This window comes from Haliotis rufescens, unplaced genomic scaffold (assembly GCF_023055435.1).
Source record: "Haliotis rufescens isolate VD_foot unplaced genomic scaffold, xgHalRufe1.0.p SCAF_22, whole genome shotgun sequence".
Taxonomy (NCBI): Eukaryota; Metazoa; Mollusca; class Gastropoda; order Lepetellida; family Haliotidae; genus Haliotis; species Haliotis rufescens.
This window is the reverse complement of record NW_025963913.1, coordinates 4,158,449-4,185,090: the sequence shown is the minus strand read 5'-3', so window position 1 is coordinate 4,185,090 and position 26,642 is coordinate 4,158,449. Positions and strand designations below refer to the sequence as shown.

Genomic DNA, 26,642 nt, shown 5'->3' with positions numbered 1-26,642 from the left:
GTATGTCAACTTGACTCTAACCAAATTATACATATCTGAAATGTTTGCCTCCTTATGTCTGTCTATTGATACTGTGAATCACGTCGACGTGTTGAACCTATTTGTAACACTTTGGTAGTTTGGAACTTGTGCAGGTAAGTGTTTCACCAAAATAGCTACTCTATATAAGCCTGACCAATACAAGTTCTCATTTTATTGTTTTCCAGGCCCAATAGAAGAATATTTTATTGACCCATGTATCTTACAAGGCCTAAGCAGTCCATGTTTGCAGTAAAAGGCGACTATGCTTGTCGTAAGGGGCGACTAACGGGATTGGGTGGTCAGGCTCACTCATGATGCACAACATCGTATCCCAATTGCATCGATCGATGCTCATGATATCAGTCACTGGATTGTCTAGTCCAAACTTGATGATTTACAAACATGGAACATACAAGGCCTCGTTGTATACAATGGTCCATAAAAAAAAGTGCACAGCTAAGTATTCCACACAGTGGTTGACTGGAGGTCAAATTTTAAAGAAAATAATATTGATGTTAAGAGGAAAACCTAAGATTCAAATATTATTTTGAAACTGTTGTGTGTTTATGATAAATATACCGTATTCGACGTAATAAGCGCCCCGCTCTAATAAGCGCCCACGGCGACATTTGCTTATATATTGGCTAGTGAACAATCTCATTTAGCACCCCTTCCGATTGATCAATGTACATAAGACTTATTATTTCATGTATAATACGCACTCGTGTGCTACATGCACCCTTAATTATGGGCAATTACATTCTGGAAAAATATATCTGTCGTATATAAACATTTCAGGCTGTCAGCATAAACCACCAAATTTATCTTTAACTCTGTTTTTTTTCAACAAAGTAATATTCTAATAAGAGCCCCCTATTACTAATTTTGAGTGCGCCCTGGGCGCTTATTACGTCGAATACGGTAATCATACTTGTTTTAAATTCTTAAAATATTTCTTAAAGTACATATCATAAAAAAACAGTGGTTTTGAAATGCATAAATCTTCATAACAGTATATTTTGTTATTTTCTTGCAAACTTTTAAGAAGGCTCACCAACAAGGAAACAAATGTACTTGTCTTTCTCTGACATCTAATAACAGAGATAAACATAATCTTTATATCATAACAAGAGCTGTCGAACAATATGACTGATTTCAAGTGAACATTCCGTAGGCCAAATACAAGCAGTCACCAACAGCACAGGGTTCATGGTACCCAGAGAAACTTATCTCAACTCTAAGCCTCCAAATCCTAAGTGAGGCATGCTCCTATTCTTCCATTGTGCAGCCCTGTCCAGTAATGATCCCCATTGTGCCCAGAGAGGGTGGCAAGCCTTAACCCTATCTTTTGTTATTCTCTCTTATTTAGCCTGTGTACTAGCCTTCCTGATCGGCTAGAGGTTCACACAAATAAACAATGAATTATATCGTAGCAGGGAACAAACTGGAGTCGAGTGATCTTGGTTCTGGCATCGACATGCTAAGCTCACCATGTTAATACTGGGAAATATTTGGGTTAGATATTGAAGTCAACAAAAGTCGTGTTTCTAATGTTTGATTGTTGAGTTGAATGAGTTATGTTTCTTGGTTCTATTTTTCATCTTAAGCATGATGTACACTGTCTACAGAATGTAAATGTCATTGATTTTCAGAGATCATGTCCTCATCGATCTTTTCGTAAGTGATGGAAACATTTGATAATGAGATTCTCTTTATATGATGCTGCCTTACACTTGGAACACAATTTTTAGTTATTAATTATGTGATTTAAGATACTCAGCAGAATTTGCCTTATCATATATTTGATATTTTTAATAATCAAGACCTCTTACAAGCTTTGGTGGCCATGTTTACTCAGCTGAAGCCCTTGTATAGATGACATCAGGGGAGACCAACACTTAATACCTGTGACACATGTGTGGAAAAGGTTATGCTTGATGTAAGAGTCCACTGAATGGGGATTACAAGGGACTGTGTTCCATGTGAGACACCCATGTCAAGTTTAGGTCTTGACCTTGTCTTGGTGTAATTAGTCTTTGAAGGTACCACAATTCACAGCCATGATGATTGTGGGATTGAATCCCAGATTTGCTGCTATGAAGATTGTGGGATTGAATCCCAGATTTGCTGCTATGATGATTGTGGGATTGAATCCCGGATTTGCTGCCATGATGATTGTGGGATTGAATCCCAGATCTGCTGCTATAGCGATTGTGGGATTGAATCCCGGATCTGCTGCTATAGCGATTGTGGGATTGAATCCCAGATTTGCTGCTATAGCGATTGTGGGATTGAATCCCAGATTTGCTGCTATAGCGATTGTGGGATTGAATCCCAGATTTGCTGCAATATCGATTGTGGGATTGAATCCCAGATTTGATGCCATGATGATTGTGGGATTGAATCCCAGATTTGCTGCCATGATGATTGTGGGATTGAATCCCAGATTTGCTGCCATGATGATTGTGGGATTGAATCCCAGATTTGCTGCCATGATGATTGTGGGATTGAATCCCGGATTTGCTGCCATGATGATTGTGGGATTGAATCCCGGATTTGCTGCCATGATGATTGTGGGATTGAATCCCGGATTTGCTGCCATGATGATTGTGAGATTGAATCCCAGATTTGCTGCCATGATGATTGTGGGATTGAATCCCGGATTTGCTGCCATGATGATTGTGGGATTGAATCCCGGATTTGCTGCTATGATGGAAATACTGTTCAAAGTAGTGTAAAACACAACTCACTCACAAGCTATATTACACGAGTGATATTTCAGAATTGTTCATTACTGAAACTCACTAGCTAGGTTATTCTTCAAACTTCTCATCAACTTATTATTTTAGAGCAATGGAATATTCCACTGACACTATTAGTTTTTGTTTGTACTCATGGATGAAGGCTGAAGCTGCTCATGTGTCATGTCTGTAATGGGAGTTCAGCAAGTTAGGTAAGTCTTCCATTCCGATGCAGCATTACAAGAATAATATTTCATTTCATATCATTGCTAAAAACACTTGAAATATAATCTTTCCTAATCACAACCCAACCCAATTTAAATTTTACAATTGACAGTGATGTGAAGTTAGCAGATATCTTTCTAGTCCCATAAAACAAAATTATTACAGATTATGTATATAATCATTTCTACACACCCATAAAAGTAAACAAATGCATCCAAATGCTAGAAGGTTGGGGATGGAAATAGTTATCTCCCTTGAAACTGGTTATCTCCCCTTGTATTTGTTGTTTGTAGTGACTTTTGAACATCGTTCACATTTCTGAGAGAAAATGTTTACCCTCGTTATCTTGTTACTCTGGGGAAATCGCCACAAACTTTACCAGTGTTTATAGCGTTATAAATGCCAAAGTCTGGTTATAAGATTACAAACTGTTTGAAAGATGTTCTGTTTGCAAAAGTAATAGCACAAATTGGCATGTTTCCATGTTGAATTCAACTCCTCTTAAAAGCTTGGTTAATTGGAACAGCACAAAGGTCTATTTTCGGAGCTGACCCCACTGCCAAGAGGTTAATTTGAAGAAGCAGGTTGTCTGTTAGTGGAGTAGCAGGCGTTTCTTTGATGTGTTTGTAATCACATAAGAGATTGATCAGCAAGATCGACTGGTGACCATTATGATCAAGGTGGGAATTTATTGACAACATGCAGACATTGAGTGTAAACTGTGGAGAAATTCTTTGGATGATATGGAATAAATTGGGTAAGAAGTCAAGGACTGTTTGGTTTAGAGAAAACCACATGGGAAGTTACACATGTTCAACTGAATGTTTATCCTAGATAAAGAAAGAATTTGGCGCACCCATGCAGCGGCAGCCTCTAATTAGAAACAGTAAAGTGAAAAACCACAAAAGAAAATGATTTCATATTCTGAACCTCGCTGGTTTGGACCTGTCTAATACAGACACCCCAACATTGTGGTCACCTTTCAATGCAGAGGAAATAAACACTTTGTAGAGCTTCATGTCATTTTTGAGGTGACATTTTTATGTCTGCATCAATTTGGAAGTTCCTTCTTTTGTTTGTTTTTTAATAAAGATCATAAGGAACACATTTTAATTTAATTTGAGTTTAATATCAGTGGGGTTCCTTTTGTTCAGTCTTTTAACCTTTTTAAATACTTATTTTTACAAATAAATGAAATTGTTTGCTTAATTGTGCCTGTCAAATATTCTTGAAACAGAGTTATGTTCAGCAAAGGTTTTGTCAAATTCTTTGTGCAAAAACACCAGTGTGAAAAGCAGGAATACTCAATTGTCAAAACAGCAGTTAAAATTGCAAAACCAAATATGTATGTTAGAGTTTCCAAGGAAACCAAGCTTTGTGATTAAAAATATGTGAAAAATTCTGAGTAGGCTGTGAAAACACTTGTTGATGAAACATCTAGTCTTCAGACCCATACCTCATTCTCACTCACTACCAGCACTGGCTTGGGTAACACTAGGGTGGTGCCAGGGTAGCACTAGGATAGCACCAGGGTAGCACTAGGATAGCACCAGGGTAGCACTAGGATAGCACTAGGATAGCACCAGGGTAGCACTAGGATAGCACCAGGGTAGCACTAGGATAGCACCAGGGTAGCACTAGGATAGCACTAGGATAGCACTAGGATAGCACCAGGGTAGCACTAGGATAGCACTAGGATAGCACCAGGGTAGCACTAGGATAGCGCCAGGGTAGCACTAGGATAGCACTAGGATAGCACTAGGATAGCACCAGGGTAGCACTAGGATAGCACCAGGGTAGCTCTAGGATAGCACCAGGGTAGCACTAGGATAGCACCAGGGTAGCTCTAGGATAGCACCAGGGTAGCACTAGGATAGTTCCAGGGTAGCACTAGGATAACACCAGGGTAGCACTAGGATAGTACCAGGGTAGCACTAGGATAGTACCAGGGTAGCACTAGGATAGCACCAGGATAGCACTAGGATAGTACCAGGGTAGCACTAGGATAGCACCAGGGTAGCACTAGGATAGCACCAGGATAGTACCAGGGGAGCACTAGGATAGATCCAGGGTAGCACTAGGATAGCACCAGGGTAGCACTAGGATAGTACCAGGGTAGCACTAGGATAGTACCAGGGTAGCATTAGGATAGCACCAGGATAGCACTAGGATAGCACCAGGGTAGCACTAGGATAGCACCAGGGTAGCACTAGGATAGCACCAGGGTAGCACTAGGGTAGCACTAGGATAGCACCAGGGTAGCACTAGGATAGCACCAGGGTAGCACTAGGATAGTACCAGGGTAGCACTAGGATAGCATCAGGGTAGCACTAGGGTGGTGCCATGGTAGCACTAGGATAGTACCAGGGTAGCACTAGGATAGTTCCAGGGTAGCACTAGGATAGTACCAGGGTAGCAACAGGTAGCACCAGGGTGATAAACCTTTTCTCAATTGAGTAATGTCAGAAATCTGACCTAGCAGTTGTGCTGTTCCCTTTGTAAATACACTTGATTCTTATACCTTTTAACCAAATCTGAGACTGTGTGTTGATCAGAGGTTGACATATATCTGCAGCACAACTCTGCACTTTGAACTTAAAACACTGGTTGCCATGAAGTTTATGGTTTAATAATTCATCATCATCATCATCATCATCATCATCATCGTCGTCGTCGTCGTCGTTGTCGTCACCATCTTCATCGTCATCATCAGCATCAGCAGCAGCAGCAGCAGCATCACCATCTTCATCATCATCATCATCATCATCACCATCATCATCACCATCATCATCACCATCATCATCATCATCATCATGAGGTCAAAGTTCACTTGAGGAGGGCCCTGATGAAACTGATGATGCTGCTGGTAATTGCAGTTGTGGCAGATGACATCAACATGTGAGCTATGCATGACATGTCAATTTCCCCCTATATTAACCCATGTCTTAATCTCACCCTGTCAGTGTCAACCTGGTAACGGTCAATTAAACCACACAATGAAAATCTGACATTGTATCAATGTGACCTGTTTTGAAAAATAACTCTGCTAATTGAAATTGAGATAGAATATTGCCATTTTGATTAACTCTATCAAAGTCAACAAATCCCAAACTGCCTGTCCTTTATTATGGCCTGGGTGTATAGTATGTGGAGTTGTGCCCCGCGCTGGACAGTGGGCAGCTAATGTCCAGAAGCAGTGGGTGGTCCTGCTCCACTGTTGATAAACTAATCCCCCTCGCTTTCCACTCCACCAGGTCCCATTGCCCCCTTCTTGCAATTAGGGAAGCAGTGAATCAGCTGATAGATGAAGTATGGTGGGTATTTATGTTCTTTAGGACTTTGATCCCCAGTCACTGATTGCCGCTGACCTGCTTTATCAACATTTGGGGACTTCCTTCATGGAGGCTAATTAGGGAGGTCATGTGCATTGTGTCATCTACAACACATCTTGTCCCAGCAACAATTTAGGGGGGACGGTCTGTTGCAGTTGCCGTGGTTCAGACAAGATTGATCACCTAAGTCTGATATGAAGATACCGTGAGGTCCTGCTGACTTTCCGCTGATTTTATGATTTATGTTTTAATAGCTTGTATCACAATGATATTTATCTTAATAAAAGTACATGCACTGTCTCAGCAATTCTAGAAGGGATGGTACCTGTGTAGTCTGTCTAGTACCTGTGAAGAACCGGGTTAGAATTGATCTTCAGCAACCCATGCTTGTCGTAAGAGGCGACTAACGGGATCAGGTGGTCAGGTTCACTGACTTGGTTGATGCATGTCATCACATCCCAACTGCGTAGATCGATGCTCATGATGTAATCACTGAATTATCTGGCCAAGACTTGATTATTTACAGACCACCGTCATATAGCTGGAATATTGCTGAGTGCGGTGTTCCAACAACAAACAAATAAATAGAAGCTCTTCCATTAGTAAGTCTGTTCCTCATTTAGTGACGTTGGGTGGATTTTGGGGTAAATATGAGATTTGGCCTATAATAAGGACTTAAGTATGAGGCGGAACAGTATCGCAAGCTAGTGGTGCTCGTTCAGGACCCGAAAACCTAGGGTTTGATTCCCAGTATTTCAACAATGCAGGGATTTATTTGGAATTCCAAATTTAGGCCAAATGGGACAAAAATTGTGATAGTGTTGAAAATTTGATTAAATAATTTTTGTTGTTATAAATTCTGAGGTATTAGGAATTATTTTGATTCAAATTTGGAATTTTTACTGTCATATACTCTAGACTTAGGGCTGAAAATCGGCCTCTGAACAGTTCTAGATAGATTCCTGTAGTGTGTGGGAATTGACAATGATAGGTATTCAAAGTATTCAAATACTGATACTTTGTTTGGACAAAGCTATCTAGTTGACGTTCATGGCTTCTTTTTTCTTAAGCTGTCACTTTTGAATTAAAAAACCCAATTACATCATTATTTTGTGAGAGTTCTATTTTCGGTTTGTACTGAATGAGAGTGTTTGTGGAGGATTAACTGTTTTAACAACATGGAGGTTGTTTTTCCTTGGAGGTATGTGCTGTTTCTTGTTGGATAGAATCTTTTGATTGTTTTCCTGCTTGGAAGATTGTGCCTTTTTAGTGGGTTTTTGTACATTAGTTTACCCCAAAAACCTAATACCTATGCACATGATATATTTGTGTGACAAATGAGGTCATAATGATTATTTGGCAGTTCAAGTACTGTTGAACATGTTGAATATTCCTGTTCACACAAAAAGGTTGACACTGAATCTAGACGACTGTTATATGGCAAGTATGCTGGACACCTTCTGCAATTTTGTTAAGGGATTTGCACAAGCACAAGTGCCATTTTTGTTGCCTTGCTAAAATAACGTGGGGCTGGAATTAAATGCTTTTGTTAATGTATTGTTTAATTACCCAAGTAGATACATGAAATAAAACGTGTTTGCTGAAATGTGGCTCCGACGGATGTCACTGATGAGGCTGTCACACGCCATTATGGAACTTCTATTTTCAAGTACTTTTTCAATGATGATGTTCAATTTTCAACGTTTATGAATCGCTTTGATATTTAATTTTAATTTTATCATATTTAACCATACAAATGCAAGTTGGGTCATTTTTTATCTTTATTTTGAGGTTAAAAACCCTATTTTTCAAATAGTGATGCTCTCGCGTGCAGCTTTATTAGCAGCATCAAACAAACATGGTGGATAGGTGTCTGGGGTAATGCATGTTATATATTTCGGCCCATAAAAATAGTCACACTTTGGTCAGAAATGCAGTTCGGTTTTTTTTAATAGTTTTTTAATTTCCACCAATATTCAGTGTGGGAATCATGTATGGCTATTTTGTGTGAATTAAATCTTATTGAAATTAATTCTAATGTGAAACTTAAATCACTGATGAAATAAAAGAAAATGTTACTGAAACCTATTTTATTGCGAAATGCTAGAGTCCATATTATTTTTTTACCCTCATCTTGAGATAACCTGAATCAAACAAGTTCCGTGGAATCTAAGGCAGATTTGGAATGCTGTACAAATTATTATTGTGTACCTGGTGTTTACCATGTAACTATCATGATTCATGTTATGTCAGATTCAGGACGGAGGAGAACACACAGTTTGTAAATAGCAACAGTTTCATTATCCCTGTGTATCTGTGACATCTCTGCGAGGATAAAAACTCAACATGTTGTCGCTCTTCATCTTGAAATAACCCGACTTTTTTGCTGCGCTTGTCTCCAAGCCTTTGTTTGTTGTGTCTCACCACACTGTGATGAACACCACACAAATAGCTGCCGTTTACCAGTTGATGTTGTAATCTCCCAGTTTTTCCTGCCCCAGCTTAAGAGTTAAGTCAGCAGAAAACTTGATGTTTGTTGTTTTATTTGTTGTGTTGTTTGTTGTGTTGTTTGCGGAGCATCAGTGACAGGATGAACTGCCTGTATCTGGCTGTTTCTGTTACCAGATGCTGGGATGTCGTTGATGTGCCAGTATCTTGTCACTCTTCGGAAGTGTTAGGAGAAAAAAGGAAAAAGTTGGTGTCAGCTGTTTCTACACTTGAAATGAATGTGACAGGAATTGAAGAGCTTGAAATCCATGTTGGAAAAAACAAGGCATAATGAATACGCAAAACTTCCGATATAAGAAAGGTCAGCCTTAGAATGCCCAACATACGTTTCCATACTCCTGTGCCATGACTGTGGAATTTATACTTTTTTAAATTATCCTTTACGAAAAGTCTTTCCAACTTTAGATCAAACCAAATTAAGTCTAGTTTGCTGAATTTCACTGTCTATGAAAACAGCAGAGGTGGAAAGGTTCTTTTCAAAGAAAACAAATTACAATTATTTTAAAGAATTTTTTCACAGACTTAGTGTTTGTCTATGTTTTCCACAACAATGAATGTCATTTAGTGCTGTCATGGATGGATCCTGGAAATGTTGAAAGGATTTGGTAAGAGCTCAGATAAATACATATCTCCTTCTGTTATGGTTTTCAAGCCCCAAAGAAGTATTTCTGATTATGTGTCTAATAACAATCCCAATACACTAAAATTAAGTCTTACCTTTGTGAACATTTATTTCTGTTAACACTTGGATGGCCAAATGACCATGTCTTGTTAATTTTATTGTGGTAATGCCATGTCAAGCGAGATGAGTCGATCAGGCGCCATATTACCGTCATATGATTTCAAGCCCCTCCAGTGCAGTCAAGTTAAAAATAGATGTACAACATGATCAGTCATGTGACATAACACACCGTTTACAGACATCAGCCAATAGATACATAACGGTGCATACAATGAGTGAAAAAGTAAGTTTTGAGGTATGAGGTATGTTTTCTTTACATGACAGATTAACTATAAGTCACATGAAAAAATTGTGTGTTCGTAAACTTCTTTTGATATGAAAAAATTTGGTGTGCTTCTTTTCAATAATATTTGGAAATATTGAGTAATGATTGATAATAAATGGGAATCGAAATGACTCCGGTAATGCCAAACCCAATTTATTTTTTATTTTTATTTTTATTTTATTTGTTTTTTTTGTTTTTTTTATTATTTATTTATATATATATATTTTTTTTTTATTTGAAAAAAACTAACCTGGTTAGAATAAGTCTTCAGCAAGCCATGTATAAGGTGACTTATATTTATAATAATGCTTGTTGTAAGAGGCGACTAACGGGATCAGGTGGTCAGGCTCGCTGACATGGTTGATGCATGTCATCACGTAGATTGATGCTCATGATATCAGTCACTGGATTGTCTGGTCCAGACTCGATTATTTTGTAGACCACCGTCATAGGGTAGAGGGGAATGGTTGAGAATGAAAGGCAGATATGTAGAACAAGTCTATCCTTCTCTTCTTTCATGTCAACAGTGTTAAGTGTTACCATTTGATTTCTGTATCAGAAACAAGCTAATGGGCATCACAAATGAAGATAGCCATGGGCACATGAAAGGTTGTGTACATCGTTCAGTCACACCACCTGTAAAGATCCAGGTTAGAATTGGTCCTCAGCAAGCCATGCTTGTCGTAAGAGTCTACTAATTTCACTTAGTTGATGCATGTCATGTCCTTATATCCCAATTTGTAGATCGACGCTCGTAATGTGAATCATCAATGTGATTGCCTGGTCCAGACTCGATTATTTACAGACCACTGTAATCTGGCGGGGTATTCCTGAGTGCTGCGTTAAACAACAAACAAACAAAATGTAGGGTCACACCGTCTTCCGGAGGCAAGGGAGTTACCTGACTATAAAAGTCAGAACTTTCAGAACTAGGCTGGAATTATGGAATTATATTTTGGCTGGACCATCGAGTCTATGCATCAAAATCACGTAAACTGCCATGCAGATTTTGGTCAATTGCAGGATTTGCAAAGTAGGTGTACTGCCAACTCGGCGTCAACAGATATTTCCGAATCTTTTCATGTTTTAAATCAAGGTGCTCCCAAGATTGGATGCACTTCACGAGGTAAGACCCGTTATATCTCAATAAAAATTTTGACTATCGATCAGATCGTCTTGACTTTGTGTCACCATTTTGTTTGAAGTAAATACAAGTGATATGAGAGGTGGAATCCAATAACTTATAATAGCCACTGGGGCGCTTCAAGTGAGCCCAGAAATTCAAGCCTATTTTGGCATGGGTGGAAACTGGACTTTTACAGTCAGTTAACTCCCTTGCCTCAGGAAGATGGAGTCACACCCACCCAAGCCAGTTGGAGGGATGACAGCGAAGGGAAATCCCATGATGGGAAAGAAACACCAACTAATACTTCAGATTAACAAAAAAAATTTATAACTTTAAAAACGCTTTCTGCGTTTAACGCTATATGTGATCAACTCTCATATAAAGTTATTTACTGGAGATGATTTACAGATTCCTTCAGTGTTGACTTAATGGAACGTGGGAAATCTCTGATTGGCAGTATTTTTTTAATTCCCTGAATGCAAATTTTCACGTTCACCACAAGCAGAATGTGCATGTGAAAGGCTATTTTACCAGACATGCCTACATTACACTGCTCACATGACAACAAATTCCAATAGTGTGAAGAATGAAAATGAAATGCAGTTCAAATGTCTTTTGATTTTAGTTATGACTTCAAAGTTCAACAATTATATTTTTCACAAAACATCTGTAAAGCCAGAAATATAAGAAGTCTTATCTGTGTCATTTAATAATAATCATATCTTCCAACATCAGGACGTCCTATAATGCTGTCAGTAGATGCCATGTCTAGCTGTCTTGCTGAAATTAATTTTATTCTATGAAATTGGTAATAAGAGAGCAAATCAACTTAACATTGCTGCCAAAACGATTTCAGAATGGTGTTGTCATTGATGAATATTACATGGTATGTCCACGGGCCTTCTCTTCACAGATGATGTGTATTTCAGTAGGTTAGGCGTCTATTTCACTGTCTATGGTTTCCAAGATTTCCTGCCCACCAGAATAACACTAACCCCTGTGGCAACTCTGGTGGGTCTTCATGTAAATGTCAGGCCAATATGCTGCAGTCCCATGTTTCCCCCAGCACTGTTGATTGCAGCTCTCCTAGTCTGTATTCCACCTGCACTGCCTACCAGCTTTTGGTCCAACAGATTTAATGGCTTTACCAGCTTTTCGATTTATTGATTTTCATTTTGAAATGTCATTGTTTTTTACAACTGGAGAATATTTGTTGAGAACTTTTTAATAGATTATTTTTTCATTTAATTTTAAAGAAATATTTTGGGGCAATGCTCTGAATGTTGTAATACAGGGCTCTATTTAGGTATAAAAAACATGCACCAGTGCAACTTGTTATTGAAAAGTGCAGCCTCTATGTCGATATGTCAGTTTGTGTCTGACTAACCCTTACTTTTGCACACAACATCAATCTTCGAACACTCCGAATACCACTGAGCTTTATGTTACATACCACATCACTAATCCCCCTGTTATCTGTAATTTGTCATGTTTTCCTGAAGTCATCAAACTGGATCCTGCAGGATTATGTACATGTGTTCCTCTTACGAAGATCCTGGTCAGAATAGTTCTTCAGCAACCCTTGCTTGCTATGCAGATGACTATGCTTTTTGTAAGAGGCGACTTATGGGATCGGGGGATCAAGCTCGCCGACTTGGTTGATGCATGTCTTCGTATCCCCATTGTGTGCTCATGATGTTGATCACTGGATTGTCTGGTCCAGGCTCGATTATTTATAGACCACCGTTATAAAGCTGGAATATTGCTGAGTGTAAAAACAAACAAACAAATACTGCAATACATGATTAATTTTAATGTAAAATCATGACACAGTCATCAGAGATTTGAGGTTATATTTATTGAGACGAGTTTATGCATCTATGTTTTAACTTTGATGGGACCTGAAAACAAGTGTCCTGTTGAAATAACACCATCACTTTCTTTGTCAGCACAATGTACCAGTGCTACATACACCTCAGTGGTCCTTGGTGTTGGCTACATACACCTCAGTGGTCCTTGGTGTTGGCTACACACACCTCAGTGGTCCTTGGTGTTGGCTACATACACCTCAGTGGTCTTTGGTGTTGGCTACACACACCTCAGTGGTCCTTGGTGTTGGCACAACACACCTCGGTGTTTCTTGGTGTTGGCTACATACACCTCAGTGGTCCTTGGTGTTGGCTACACACACCTCAGTGGTCCTTGGTGTTGGCTACATACACCTCAGTGGTCCTTGGTGTTGGCTACATACACCTCAGTGGTCCGTGGTGTTGGCTACATACACCTCAGTGGTCCTTGGTGTTGGCTACATACACCTCAGTGGTCCTTGGTGTTGGCTACATACACCTCAGTGGTCCTTGGTGTTGGCTACACACACCTCAGTGATCCTTGGTGTTGGCTACATACACCTCAGTGGTCCTTGGTGTTGGCTACATACACCTCAGTGGTCCTTGGTGTTGGCTACATACACCTCGGTGGTCCTTGGTGTTGGCACAACACACCTCGGTGTTTCTTGGTGTTGGCTACACACACCTCAGTGGTCCTTGGTGTTGGCTACATACACCTCAGTGGTCCTTGGTGTTGGCTACACACACCTCAGTGGTCCTTGGTGTTGGCTACATACACCTCAGTGGTCCTTGGTGTTGGCTACACACACCTCAGTGGTCCTTGGTGTTGGCACAACACACCTCGGTGTTTCTTGGTGTTGGCTACATACACCTCAGTGGTCCTTGGTGTTGGCTACATACACCTCAGTGGTCCTTGGTGTTGGCTACATACACCTCAGTGGTCCTTGGTGTTGGCACAACAGCCCTCGGTGATCTTTGATGTTGGCACAATGTACCCGTGCTTGTGGGCTCCACATCTTCATGAATCACAATCAAATAGTGATGATGCCAGGTGTTCATAAAAAAGATGAGTGTACCCTGCACCACAGGTGGCACAATCACAAACACATGCAAAGGCAAGTCAATAGTTCACCTGAGAAAAACAGCTCATTTCTAGGCTATTTGACAATTATTGAACAATACTAGATAATCGATATACATGAAGCTTAAATTAAATTTCTTGGACATATTTCCTTGTTTTACTTTTGTCAGTCAGCATGAAACCCTACTTACTCACTCATACCTGTGTCTAAGTGAAGGGTGGCCTCTGTGCAGCTGTGCCAGACCAATCAGTGAACACCTCATCTGCGTTAAGTAATGGAATGGGGAAGTAGACTCCATTGGAAATTAAGCCAGACCAGCTTTGCACCGGGGTAATTATTGTCATGTCAATATCATGGGATGAGGTGCATATGTGCTCTGATTTCACTATTAATACTGGAAAGCTCTCCTTTGTACTTTAACACAACAGGCAACTGTGACCAACATTGACCTATTTGAGCATAAGGCTATTACAAAGTTTACAAAAAAATTTAAAACTCATCTTATCAACAAATTTTAAGAATTAGCTTTCCTGTTATTGAAGTTTGGAAAAGTGCAGGAAGTAACATTTGGACGATAATGAACATCATTTAGTTTTTTGATGCTCATCTTTCTGAAGGAGGTTGCACACGCTGAAGTTTTTCATCCACTCCCTCTGGGTTGAAGGAGAGCAACTATCTCTCACAGTGTATTTATGACCAGATAGATAAGACCAGGTCATATTTATTCTTTTCCAACACCCTTGATAGGTTTTTAGTTGGATGGGTGCCGGAGACAAATAAATCAAGTTGATGTCTTGTCAGATCGCAACAGGAAGTTTGTGTGGCTGACAAATGTGTGTTGTTTTTGCTTAACATTGTCTACTGTGTCCGTGGAGGGAAGGCTGCTGGGCTGTGTCCGTAGTTTAAGACTGGGTTTGTACATGTTGATGTTCTTATACATTTTCTGGCAAGTGAATGGCGACTTTAAGACATTTTTTACATTTTGACAGTTACGGACATGATGGCACCCAATAAATAGATTGATATAACATAGATGCATAGTTGTGACATGATGTGTCATTAAGTATTCAGGTCATCTCCCTCGGGGGGGGGGCAATTTGAGTATCAAGGGTTGGTCATCTGGTTTACATGTATGACAGCAACCCTTGCTTGCCATAGTAAAGGTGACTAACCGGATCGGGTGGTCAGGCTCGCTGACTTGGTTGATGCATGTCATCGTATCTCAATTGCATAGATCGATGCTCTTGATGTCAATCACTGGATTGTATGATCCAAACTTGATTATTTACAGATTGCTGTCATATTTCTGGAATATTGTGGGGTTGAACAAACAAACAAACAAACAAAACATGTATGACCCTTTCCACAAAGAGCTATGACTGTGTTAAACTACAGTTACAATAGTGTTTGTGCTAAGATCACTTTGTGGAACAAGACCTTTGTTTTCATCTAAACTGGTTTGTTGGCACTTCCTGTTTATTAGTTAGGCCATTATAAATTGATTATTAGATCTTCATCACCACCAGCCTCAGTACCAAACACCCCACCTCACAGGATTTGATTGTTCCCAGGTACCTAGAGACGAAGAGATAACTCTTTCTCTGTGTGTGGGTGGATGTTTACTTGATGAAATACATGTTGTTTAGCTCCTGCCATTTCTGCTTCATGTGAATCACGTCTGCTGACACTGAACGTACACAGAGACTTTGAACAGTTTGTTTAAAAAAAAAAAACATGGAAAACATGCCTCCCGTATTACATTTAAAAAGAACTTGAAAGAAAATCTTATAATTAATTTGTTGTGATTTGAGCAAGTGTCATTTGAAATGGACTTTTTTGTGTTTGCCTCAAAATAGGACTTTTATTTTGAAATAGTGTATCGTACTACATGCTGAATGAAAGGATCATTATCTATAGCATGAACAGGGTACCTTGACTTTGGTGTGTGTTTCAACCCTAATTGACAGCTGTCATTCCCAGTCACATGACATGTTTGGAAACACCCCAGTGTGTTAGTTGAGGGAGAATAGCGCCTACAGAGATGTAACAATTCAAGATGCTTTCTGATATCGGTTGTCCTGCACCATGACTGTGGAATATATTTATTTTATGGACAAAAAAACAATCTAGAAACATATACAAAAGCAAGTCATTCCACATGAAATCAGCATAGGGAAATGTATTTTTTTTATTTTTAGAGTCAAGAAGGGTTATATAAGATTTCATAGACTCGATGTTTGTTTGATATCGGAGGCAAGGTGGCATGACAGGGCCTTCAATGGTTTCAGACACTGTGTCCTGTAAAGTGAAGACTTTAGCTTCAGTAGGGTGAGACTGGTAATTAATAATCTCAACTGTCTCTTCTGGTCATTAAGATATCCATGATGAGATCAGCTGACATGTGATTGATGTGATACATTTCACATTGCTACAGCCCCTCATAACTTGATCACCTTCAGTAGGAGGACATGGGGGAAGCCAGGGGATGAGAGCCCAATTGTGTTGTGATTGTCTTGTCCATTACAGACTGTCAATCTTAATGTTGCTGGCACCAGCCTGCTGAAATTGAGCGGGTGTTAATCCTGTATATGATGTCTGGGCATGATATTGACGTGGACTTCCACAGCCTGTCTGCTCCATCTTCTGAGTAGTTGGTTCTGGAGTTATGTAGGTTTATTGATTTGTAATTACAATGTAGGTCTGTTGGTAGGATCAGTTGATAATTAAATCCTTGGTTTGTGATTGTACAATAGAACTGCCTCCTTGGTCTAGAGGTAAAGCTTCAGCCTGGAGAGCGGAGTGTTGGTGGTTCGATCCCTGGTCGAGTCATACTTAAAGACTTTAAAATATGGTGCTTGTTGTTACCCTGCCTTGTGCTCAGCATAAAGGGGCTAAAACAAGGACTGTTTGGCTGGGAGTCAGTAATCTGTGTCTGAGTGGGGTATTCATGTTAAACTGCGGCATGCAATCTCACTATAAAAGAAACACACGCCCACACCCCCCCACACATGCAGGCACGTGCGCGCACACACACGCACACACCTACACGCACACACACACACACGCTCACACACCTATACGCACACACACATGCACACGAGTACACAGATGAGGGATATTCTGTATATAAGGACACAGTCATGATGGCATATATATATTCAAATTTTGATAACATTGGTTTCAAATTTGGCTTATTATCGATACTGGTCCACCTAATTTTGCTCATGTCTGGGACAAGTAGCCCTCTGTTTCTCCTGTAGCTAAGAGCGGTATCCATTCAGTCCATGTTTGTATGTCTTTGAAAGTGGAGACTCCGGAATGCCTTCTAACTGGGGCCCAGTGCCTGGGTCGGACAACACAGCTGTCAGACCTGCCAATACCAATATTATGGTTGATATCAGCTTGTTACCTGATAACAAGGAGATACTAATAGCCACCTGAGACTGACCAGCTTTGATACCACGACAAGCATGTTCATGTCCATGATGGAGATATACATAGCAGAATAGGTCTTCAGCTACCCATGCTTGCCGTAAGAGGCGACTAACGGGATCGGGTGGTCAGGCTCACTGACTTGTTTGATTTAGTCATCATATCCCAATAGCGTGGATCAATGTTTATGATGTCAATCACTGGATTGTCTGGTCTAGACTTGATTATTTACAGACCGCTGTCATATAGCTGGAATATTGCTGAGTGCGGCGTTAAACAACAAAGAAACAAAACATAGCAGAAAGTAACAGAAAATTGTAAACTATAGGTAGGCAGTTGTTCCTTTCTGAGGTGAGGTGAAATGGGGTTTAATGTTGCGTTCAAGTTATTGCACGTACATAGTGACATGCATGCATGGGTGTTGTTGCTTGGACTAGTCCGGACTAATGCTGATTTTATAGTGCTAGCCCACTGAGATACCATACCGCAGTTTAACAGTGACACCCTATTCATACACCGTATACTCCGAGCCGACCAGTCCTTGCTTTAGCCCCTTAATGCCAGTTGCCAAGCAGGATAACAACAAGTACCATCTTTTAGCATCTTTGGGTATGACGCAGATGGGGATCAAACCGTGGACCTTCGGCTCTACCACTAGACCCTGGAGGCGGTCTTCTTCCTCTCTGAATAAAGTATACATCATTAAAGAAGAATTTGTAGAAATATTTTCCCCCTACAGCTGTCACAGATACCAAACATATACACTCATTTTATAAACATGGTCGTACACTTGAGCTTCTTTAGGTTTCTATAAATAGTCAACTAGCCCACAGAGAACTGGACCCATGAAGATCCGGGGTAGAATAGGGCTTCAGCAACCCATGCTTGTCTCCCCTCGTGAAGATCCGGGGTAGAATAGGGCTTCAGCAACCCATGCTTGTCTCCCCCCGTGAAGATCCGGGGTAGAATAGGGCTTCAGCAACCCATGCTTGTCTCCCCTCGTGAAGATCTGGGTTAGAATAGGGCTTCAGCAACCCATGCTTGTCTCCCCTCGTGAAGATCCGGGGTAGAATAGGGCTTCAGCAACCCATGCTTGCAGTAAAAAGTGACTATGCTTGTCGTCAGAGGCGACTATGCTTGTCCTAAGAGGCGACTAGCGGGATCAGGTGATCAGGCTCGCTGACTTGGTTGATGCGTGTCATTGTTTCCCAATTGTGTGGATCGATGCTCATGATATCAATCACTGGATTGTTTGGTCCAGACTTGATTATTTACAGACCGCCGTACAACAAACAGTACAATACAATACATAGAGAACTGTGGATTAGTGGGACTTGATTTTTCACCGCCTGCTCTTTTGCTGGTTGAGGTTGGAGATGAGAAACATAAAACATCTGGATGGCCTTACTGATGTTTCACTAACTCGTTATTTGTCTCATAGAAATTAGGTGAAAATAAGTGCTTCATTCACCATAATAACTCTCCCTGAAGTAATGCTGATATTAATGTCCTGATATTAGGGGACAATGTTGAGTTGTTTGATTTGTGCTGGAAGTGAGAAAAAAGACGCAGTTGTATATACTGGAGCAAGATATTTCAAAATCATGAAAGTGCATTTTTAGGCAGTTGAACATTTGCAATGGGCACAGTAAAGTTATTGAGAGATTTTAAACCCCTGTCCTAGAAATACTAGTTGTTTAACATGCCAGAAAATGGAACCATTTTGGGCACAGTTGACTTGAAATAATCAATCAGAATTGCAAACTCACTTCCAACTGGAATTAAACTATTCATTTTCCCATCCTATGTTTTACAGTATAACAAGGTTTTACTGTCTATTCATTCACATCATCTTTCCATTTTGGCAAATAAATTGGCAAATAACGATTTTGACTTTGAAAACCTTTCAGGAATGTATTTGTAGATCAGCACAGAGCTTATCAAAACACATTGTTAAGACGTGAATTACCAAACGCCAGATGTCTGATGCATGTGGAGCACAGGGTTGAACACAGCCGATATAGGACGCACATTGCACACAGGTGTCAACAGCTACTTCATGTCATTCTTTGCTTCAGTTTTGGACCCAAGATAAGTGACATGTATGGGATAGGAGATAAGATGAAATTTCCATCCGTCAAAACTGTTCAATTCCCCAATGTAATTGTCAACAGCCAGATTACATGTCCTCATGGTCGTGTTGAAATGTGGGTCACAGACATTTCTTGATATTACATTTCATGACGCTGTGTAAATAATCCAGATGGAAACAGGAGCCATATAATATTGAATCAATGATCTGGACAGACTTTTATCTCAGAGAAGAAAATCTACTGACAGTCAATAGCAGTGTTTAAGTTTGATTGATGATGTAAAATAAATCCAATAAAAAGTTTTGAAAGAAGTTTTAAAAAATGAACTTGCATGATGAGATGAGGAACACATGTAGCTTGTGTTATTTTCATCATTCTATAAAGTGAGAAGACAACGAGAATGAGATGATCAACACAGGATTTATGGACATTCTCTAGTATCTTTTGTTCATCATTGAAACTGAGAAAGCTCTGTTTTATATCAATCTCATTTAAATCAGATCTATGTTCTCGCTGCCGCTAAACAAAGATCTGTGGACATCCCATTACAGATCACATCAGAACGACCTTTCATGAACTTTAACCGACCACTGAAACGACTAACAAGAAGTTGATATCAGCCAATTAGAAAGTAGCTTTCTTGAGCTTTATGGCACTTGTTTCAACCTGGCAACTTCCATTTCAGACTACGCTTCAAAAATATGTTGACACAGTTCTCAATTAAAATTTTGAAAGCTGAACAAATGAATATTCCAGAATGTCTAATATATGCCTGGCATTGTATGGCAGTGCTTCTCAAGTACTGTGCCTCCTTCATTCAAATGTTTATCCCATGGAAGCAAGAGAAATAGACGATAATTTTGAAGGAATCAGTCGTATGGGCCATAACTGTCGTTAGGAATACCTTGTGTTAACGTTTTCAAGGTTGCATGATTAGAAAACACATTCCAACTGTCACTTTCTTGATCTGGTAGGCAACGCTTTGATTGGTCGGATGAAAGGTCATTCTGATGTGACCCCTAATGGGATGTCCTCAGATAGCCATAGAGAGAACTAAGATCTGATTTTAATGAGATTGTTTTTTTATAGAACCAGTCCCTATCTTGAGCCCTTTTGTAGAACCAGTCCCTAAATTGAGTCCTGTTTCTGATAGATACACTACTGTCCATGTCTTGAGTTTGTTTGTTTGTTGTTTAACGCCGCACGCAGCAAATGAGTCTCAGCAATGACAGCAGTCCATGCAATTGGGATACAATGGCATGTATCAACCAAGTCAGCAAGTCTGACCATCCGATCCCGTTAGTCCCCTCTTACGACCAGCATAATTTCCACTTAGGACATTTAGCGTGGATTGCTGAAGACTTCTTCTAACCCGGATCGCCATGTCTTGAGCCCTGTTTGTGATTCAACCAGCCCTTATTTTGTCCCCTGTTTGGCATAAAACCAGCACCTATCTTGGTCCCTGTTTGTGATAGAACCAGTCCCTTTATTAGGCCCTGTTTGTGATAAACACAGACCTGATCTTGAGCCCTGATTGTCATAGAACCAGCCCCCATTTTGAGCCATGTTTGTAACAGAACCAGGCCCCATTTTGGGCCCTGACTGTGATAGAACCAGACGCTATCTTGGGCCCTGACTTTGATAGAACCAGACCCATTTTGGGCCCTGACTGTGATAGAACCAGACGCTATCTTGGGCCCTGACTTTGATAGAACCAGACGCTATCTTGGGCCCCCGTTTTTGATAGACCCAGCCCGTTTCTTGAGCCGTGTTTGTAATAGAACCAGCCCATATCTCGGGCTCTGTTTGTGATAGAACCAGCTGATGATCCAAAGACCTATGTGTTCTGTTTGTGATGGAATTGGTCCCTACCCCCATCTCCATGTTGGAACCAGCTCACTTGCGAGCTCTGCTCTGTTCAGCCATAGCATACTATTTAGGAGTCTCTGTGTATTTGTTTCATTTGTTTGTGTTCAATGAACAGTTGGTACTGCATTTTGTTGAGACAAGTGTTGATACATTGTCCACACACATAAACACTGCCAGAACAATGGATTGCAGGGACCCACTGCTTCATGCCACTGACCCCTGGAAACCTCCTTCTGAGATGTCTGAGACACTTTCCATGGTTCCATCGTGTGAGGTTGATCTGTAGGTCGAACTCCTGTAGACTTAGGGTGTTGCTCAACTGTGTTTGAACAAGACAAAGAAATGAGGGGATTTGAGAAGCTTTGCTTTTTGTCCCTAGGAAATCAATACTTTTAATTACAGATGTCAGATTCACAGACAGTGTTACCGACCAGGGTCCCTGTTACGCAATCGACGTCAACGTGCCGTCGTCAATATACATCTCACGCACATTTTAACTCACATCAGCATGAAAGTCCATTTCAAATTTACATTAATCCTGAGTTAATTTGAAAGAAGCTATTTGGAAACGACGTAAATTCCAGCATTGATGTTATGCTTAGATTGCATAATGAGATGTGTGGTCATTGATTTTGGGGTATGTCAATAGCGCAGTGTCAATCAAAACAGTCGCCTAGAATTGGAATGAATCGTATGAATGAGAATGTAAACTAACCTGAATATCGACATGAATCAGATGAAGTCGGTCCATGAGGATTGTACGTTGGTAAAATATTTGATATGGTCTTTTTGGTGTAGGAAAGATAAAAATTATTTTTAGAAAAACACATCTTTTAAACATGTTTAGCTTGTGTTAACCAGTGTAGATTAGACAAAGTAGAAGTATAGTGGGATCGGTGATCTCTAGTCATTATAAATACTAAACCACTTCCAACATAATGTGTAATTTGGTGGCCTTATTGTGTGTTTCAATGAAATTGAACTTGATAATGACCCCAGATAGGCTTTATTAAATCACACCTGTGATGATCCAGGGTAGAATAGGTCTTCAGCAACCCATGATTGCTGTAAAAGGCGACTATGCTTGTCATAAGAGGTGACTAACGGGATCAGGTGGTCAGGCTCGCTGACTTGGTTGATGCATGTCATCGTATCCCAATTGTGTGGATTGATGCTCATGATGTCAATCACTGTATTGTTTGATCCAGACTCGATTATTTACAGACATCTGACATATAGCTGGAATATTGCTGAGTGCAGTGTTAAACAACAAACAAACAAATAAATATTTTAAATTATTTGAGATGCCCTGACCTTCATGGCCCTTACATGTTGTAGGAGCAATCAAGAAGGTGGGACTCTGTTGGACAATATGGCCAAAGTAAATGGACTTGAGACAATCAGGGAAGACTGGCCTTCTTCCATGTAGTAGTTAGCTGCATTGCCAATGTTTTCATCATCCACCAAAATTCTCAATACCATAAAAAAGATTCAGTTTCACTGATGACAAACATTGTGATAAAGGATTGGTGAATTTCATGCCTCGTAATTAAGATCACCCAAAAAATGTACACATTATCGTGGGAGGGTTTCCCCATGAGAGTACTGAGATATTGTATCTACAGGAATGAAAAATGTGATTTGATAAAAAAGTTCATCTGAGGTATTGACACATTTCTCTCCCAGCACTTCAACAGAGCCGAGACCTTGCTCTCACTGTGAGACTGTCAGTGTTGTTTATTTCAATCCATCATATTCTATTTCATGTCTATTTCGGTCTGTCAATAAGTAACATAGAAACCTTTGAGATAAATTTCAAAGGGTGTTATCTGCTAACTTTCATGATATAAAGGTCTATATTTGGAGTGTTGCATCCCTCCACATGTGGTTGAACTTGCCATTAGAGGTATCGAAAGACCTTTTTTCAAGGTTGTAAATTTAAACCCCTTTATCTTATCATAGGCGCCTCTCATATCAGATCTGTACATGATTGATAGATTACATCACAGAGGAAACATTTTGTCGCCATTAAGGACAGCTGATCACCTGTTTCTTGTTGATAGCCTTGGTACCTGATATCAATTCATCAAATTAGTAATCAACATGATTGATGACAATATCAACACGATGTAGATTTCTGTCAAGGGCATACTTCATGTCTGTGTACACTATACATGGTATTTGAATAATGTGTACTATTCCCTGCTATTAACAAATATTTAGATGTTATTGACTGATCAGTTGCTTTGTCATCTTCAAAATGGGAGCTGTTTCTATCATTCTAGGAGTGGGTATTTAATGGTTTTACTGTTATTGATCAAACTTTCACAGTTATCAATAGTGTGTATATCAATATTTACAATTACAATTAAAAAATCAGACAGTCTCATCCAGTGAAAGTAAGCCTACAGCAGTCATTTTATAGATAATATATCATCATTAAGCAATTTGTATAAAAAATATATTCCCTAGGGTAATTTGTGAGTGTTAGACTCGAGGCAATGACATGTTTTGGCTGATTGTATATGTAAATCTGATTTAGGGCTGGTGACAGGAATTGTAATGGCCCTAATAATGCATAATGGATCAAATTTTATTCCATTCAAGAAAATCATGTGACTCTTTACTTGAATGTTGTTTTTTCTGACATGCATACATTTCCTCATGGAAATTAAACATTTGACTTTCAAAAATGAATGTGTAAATAAACAGCCTCTATCAGAACGAGGAAATATCTGCCTGATCCATTGACTGATACTGCAGAACAGGTATTCATACCACAGTTAATATTCAGCTGGTTTCTATGTTATGTAGCAAATCAGGGCATTATTGCAGTGGTCGTGATCATGTGTAAATCAATGCAGCAGGTCCTATAGTGAACAAGTATGGCTGACATTTCCTCCGTGGAGTGGCTCTTCCTTTAGGTGTTTCCTCTCTTACCAAGTGCTTGTAATATGAGTAGGAGATACACCTATTGTTATTCATCTCTGTCCAATGGTGTTTGTTAAAGATATGTTCTGCCTTATTGGTGGGTTTCAGATGCAGTGTTTCTGTGATATTTCTATTTCCGGGATGTTTCTGTTTCCGCGGGATTGGTCAGCTTATTTCATGGACTTGTTTGTCCTTTAATTGACCATCATCAGATAAAGTAGCGTCTTTTCTTCCCCGACTAAAGCTATCCTGTGGAATAGTTTTGGAAGAGTATGTGAAACCTGAGTTTACCAGCTGAAATAGGAATATGATAGAACTAACAACCTAGGTTTGAAAGGTTTGAAAGTCGACTAATGGTCATTATATTTCAGTACAAGACCAGCTGGTTCATTTTACATGAATGTTGTTAATGCCAACCTCTCTATGTGGAGTAAAGCTAAACTCACTCACTCACTCACTCACTCACTCACTCACTTACTCACTCACCTGCTCTCTCTCACTCACATCGTCATCTATTCTCACTCACTCACTCACTTAGTGAGTCACCGTTTCTCACTCACTCACACACTCACCCACTCACCATCTCACTCGCACACTCGCACACTCGCACAGTCACTCACTAGCCCACTCGCTTGCTCACTCACTCGCCCATTCACTCTATCACCAGCCTACTCACTCACTCACTAGCCCACTCGCTTGCTCACTCACTCACTCGCCTACTCACTCACTCACCGACTCACTGACACACTCACTCACTCACTTACCCACTCGCTCATGCAATCACTCACCCATTCACCCACTCGCTTGCTCACTCACTCACTCACCCATTCACTCACTCACTAGCCCACTTGCTCACTCACTCACTCACTCACTCAGTGACTGCTCTATGTAAGGGCTACAAGTATTATTGTGTTTGTGTTCTAGCCAAGAGCTACAAATATTACCTTGTTTGGCAAAGTGAAGTAAACTGTTTGTATGGAGGAAGTAGATGAACTATATCATGTATGTGGCTGATGGAAGTACATCTAAACGAGGGACAATACCAGCTTTAGTGTTGGTCTTTGATGTCAAATCAGGAAGGTTAGTGGTGATTGTTTTTGAAAACATAGTGCAACCATGTATTTGTTCTTTGTTTCAAACACAACTAATTGTGATTCATACGGAACTAATTTTCTTAAAACGAACCGGACTGTGATGAAAATCCCTGTTCAGATTATGAAGGACTAGGACTAGGTCTAGGTTTTACAGTTTCAGTAATGAGGAAATTCATTGGGCTCCTATCTATTATTTATAAAAACACAATTTAATCATAAATCTTTAATTAATGTAATTGCAGAGACAATATGTTAGTCTCTCCATGCTGAAATATTTATCAGATAAATGTTGAACCCTCAAACCTGCTACAGTACTGTAACTGTTTAGTCAGCTTAAAAAAAAATAAAAACCAGGTTAAAAAGAAAACCCATTTCATTCCAGGAATATTGAAGATTATCTTGTGAAAGGCACAGTTATGATGCTCCTAAAATAACAAACAGAGAACAAGATAAACCCAACTCAGCTGGTAAGACTGATAAGGCTCTAATGAAACAAAGACTTAGGAATTTTCACCATCCAATTTAAAAAGGACTGCAACTGCTGACATAAGGTATGTTGTGGTCAAATCAAAGATCTCATGAGAAAGACAATGTGTAGTTAGGAAATTAGTATCCTTGATGTTGGAGGGGGGTGGGAGGTTGTGGGGGGCAGGAATTGTGGAGGGGGTGGAGAATGGAATGGCAAAGACACTAACCACCTGTATATGTTAAGATTGTCTTTCCATGTCTAAGGGGCTCTGTTACCTTGAACTGGGGAGAGGTATGCTAGACGCTCATAGTGCATATGGTAGATAGCTCACACTTGGTAAGCCTACAGGGAATTCCTAGAGAGCTCTGAGCCAGTGCTCCAGACATAATAAAATGTTCTGCAATCAAAAAATGCTCACTCCATATGTATTACCAGTTAGGCCACAACAAACTCATTATTTGTCAATCAGAATCAACTATTTTGAAAAGGGCAATTAAAAGAACAAAAATTTATTACACTTTTGTTGTGAATATCAATTTTCCTAGATTTTACTAGAAATCATACGTTAACTAATCAGCTTTCGGAACAAACCTATTTGGGGGTGTGGCCTAAAGCTACTAGTGCAGCAAATGTTTTCATAAGATGATATGTAGATTTGGTTGCAGCGTCTAGCTACTATATAATCTATCTTGTGATACTTAGCAGCTTTACATCCATTTTTTTTACTCACATTGTTGACTTTTTACGGTTATTTTGTTGAAATGGAGAATGCCACCACCCCACATCTTCCTGAGGCAAGGGCATTAACTGACTATAAAAGTTCAGTTTCCACCCTTGCCGAACTAGGCTGGAATTTCCAGGCTTG

The 26,642-nt window shown here is 39.8% G+C and overlaps 1 protein-coding gene across 5 annotated transcripts in view; it reads left to right on the top strand.

The window, feature by feature from the left end:
* The window catches only part of LOC124136320, a 93,694-nt gene that overhangs the window by 21,309 nt on the left and 45,743 nt on the right, over positions 1-26,642 (top strand). Inside the window, exons 1-2 of one of the 5 annotated variants that reach the window (XM_046502213.2) lie at positions 25,089-25,294; positions 25,691-25,775. The exons of the other annotated variants lie outside the window; for them this stretch is intronic. The gene's annotated coding sequence lies outside the window, so the exon portion shown is untranslated. Of the gene's footprint in view, positions 1-25,088; positions 25,295-25,690; positions 25,776-26,642 lie in introns of those variants that run through there. 5 annotated transcript variants of the gene reach the window in all.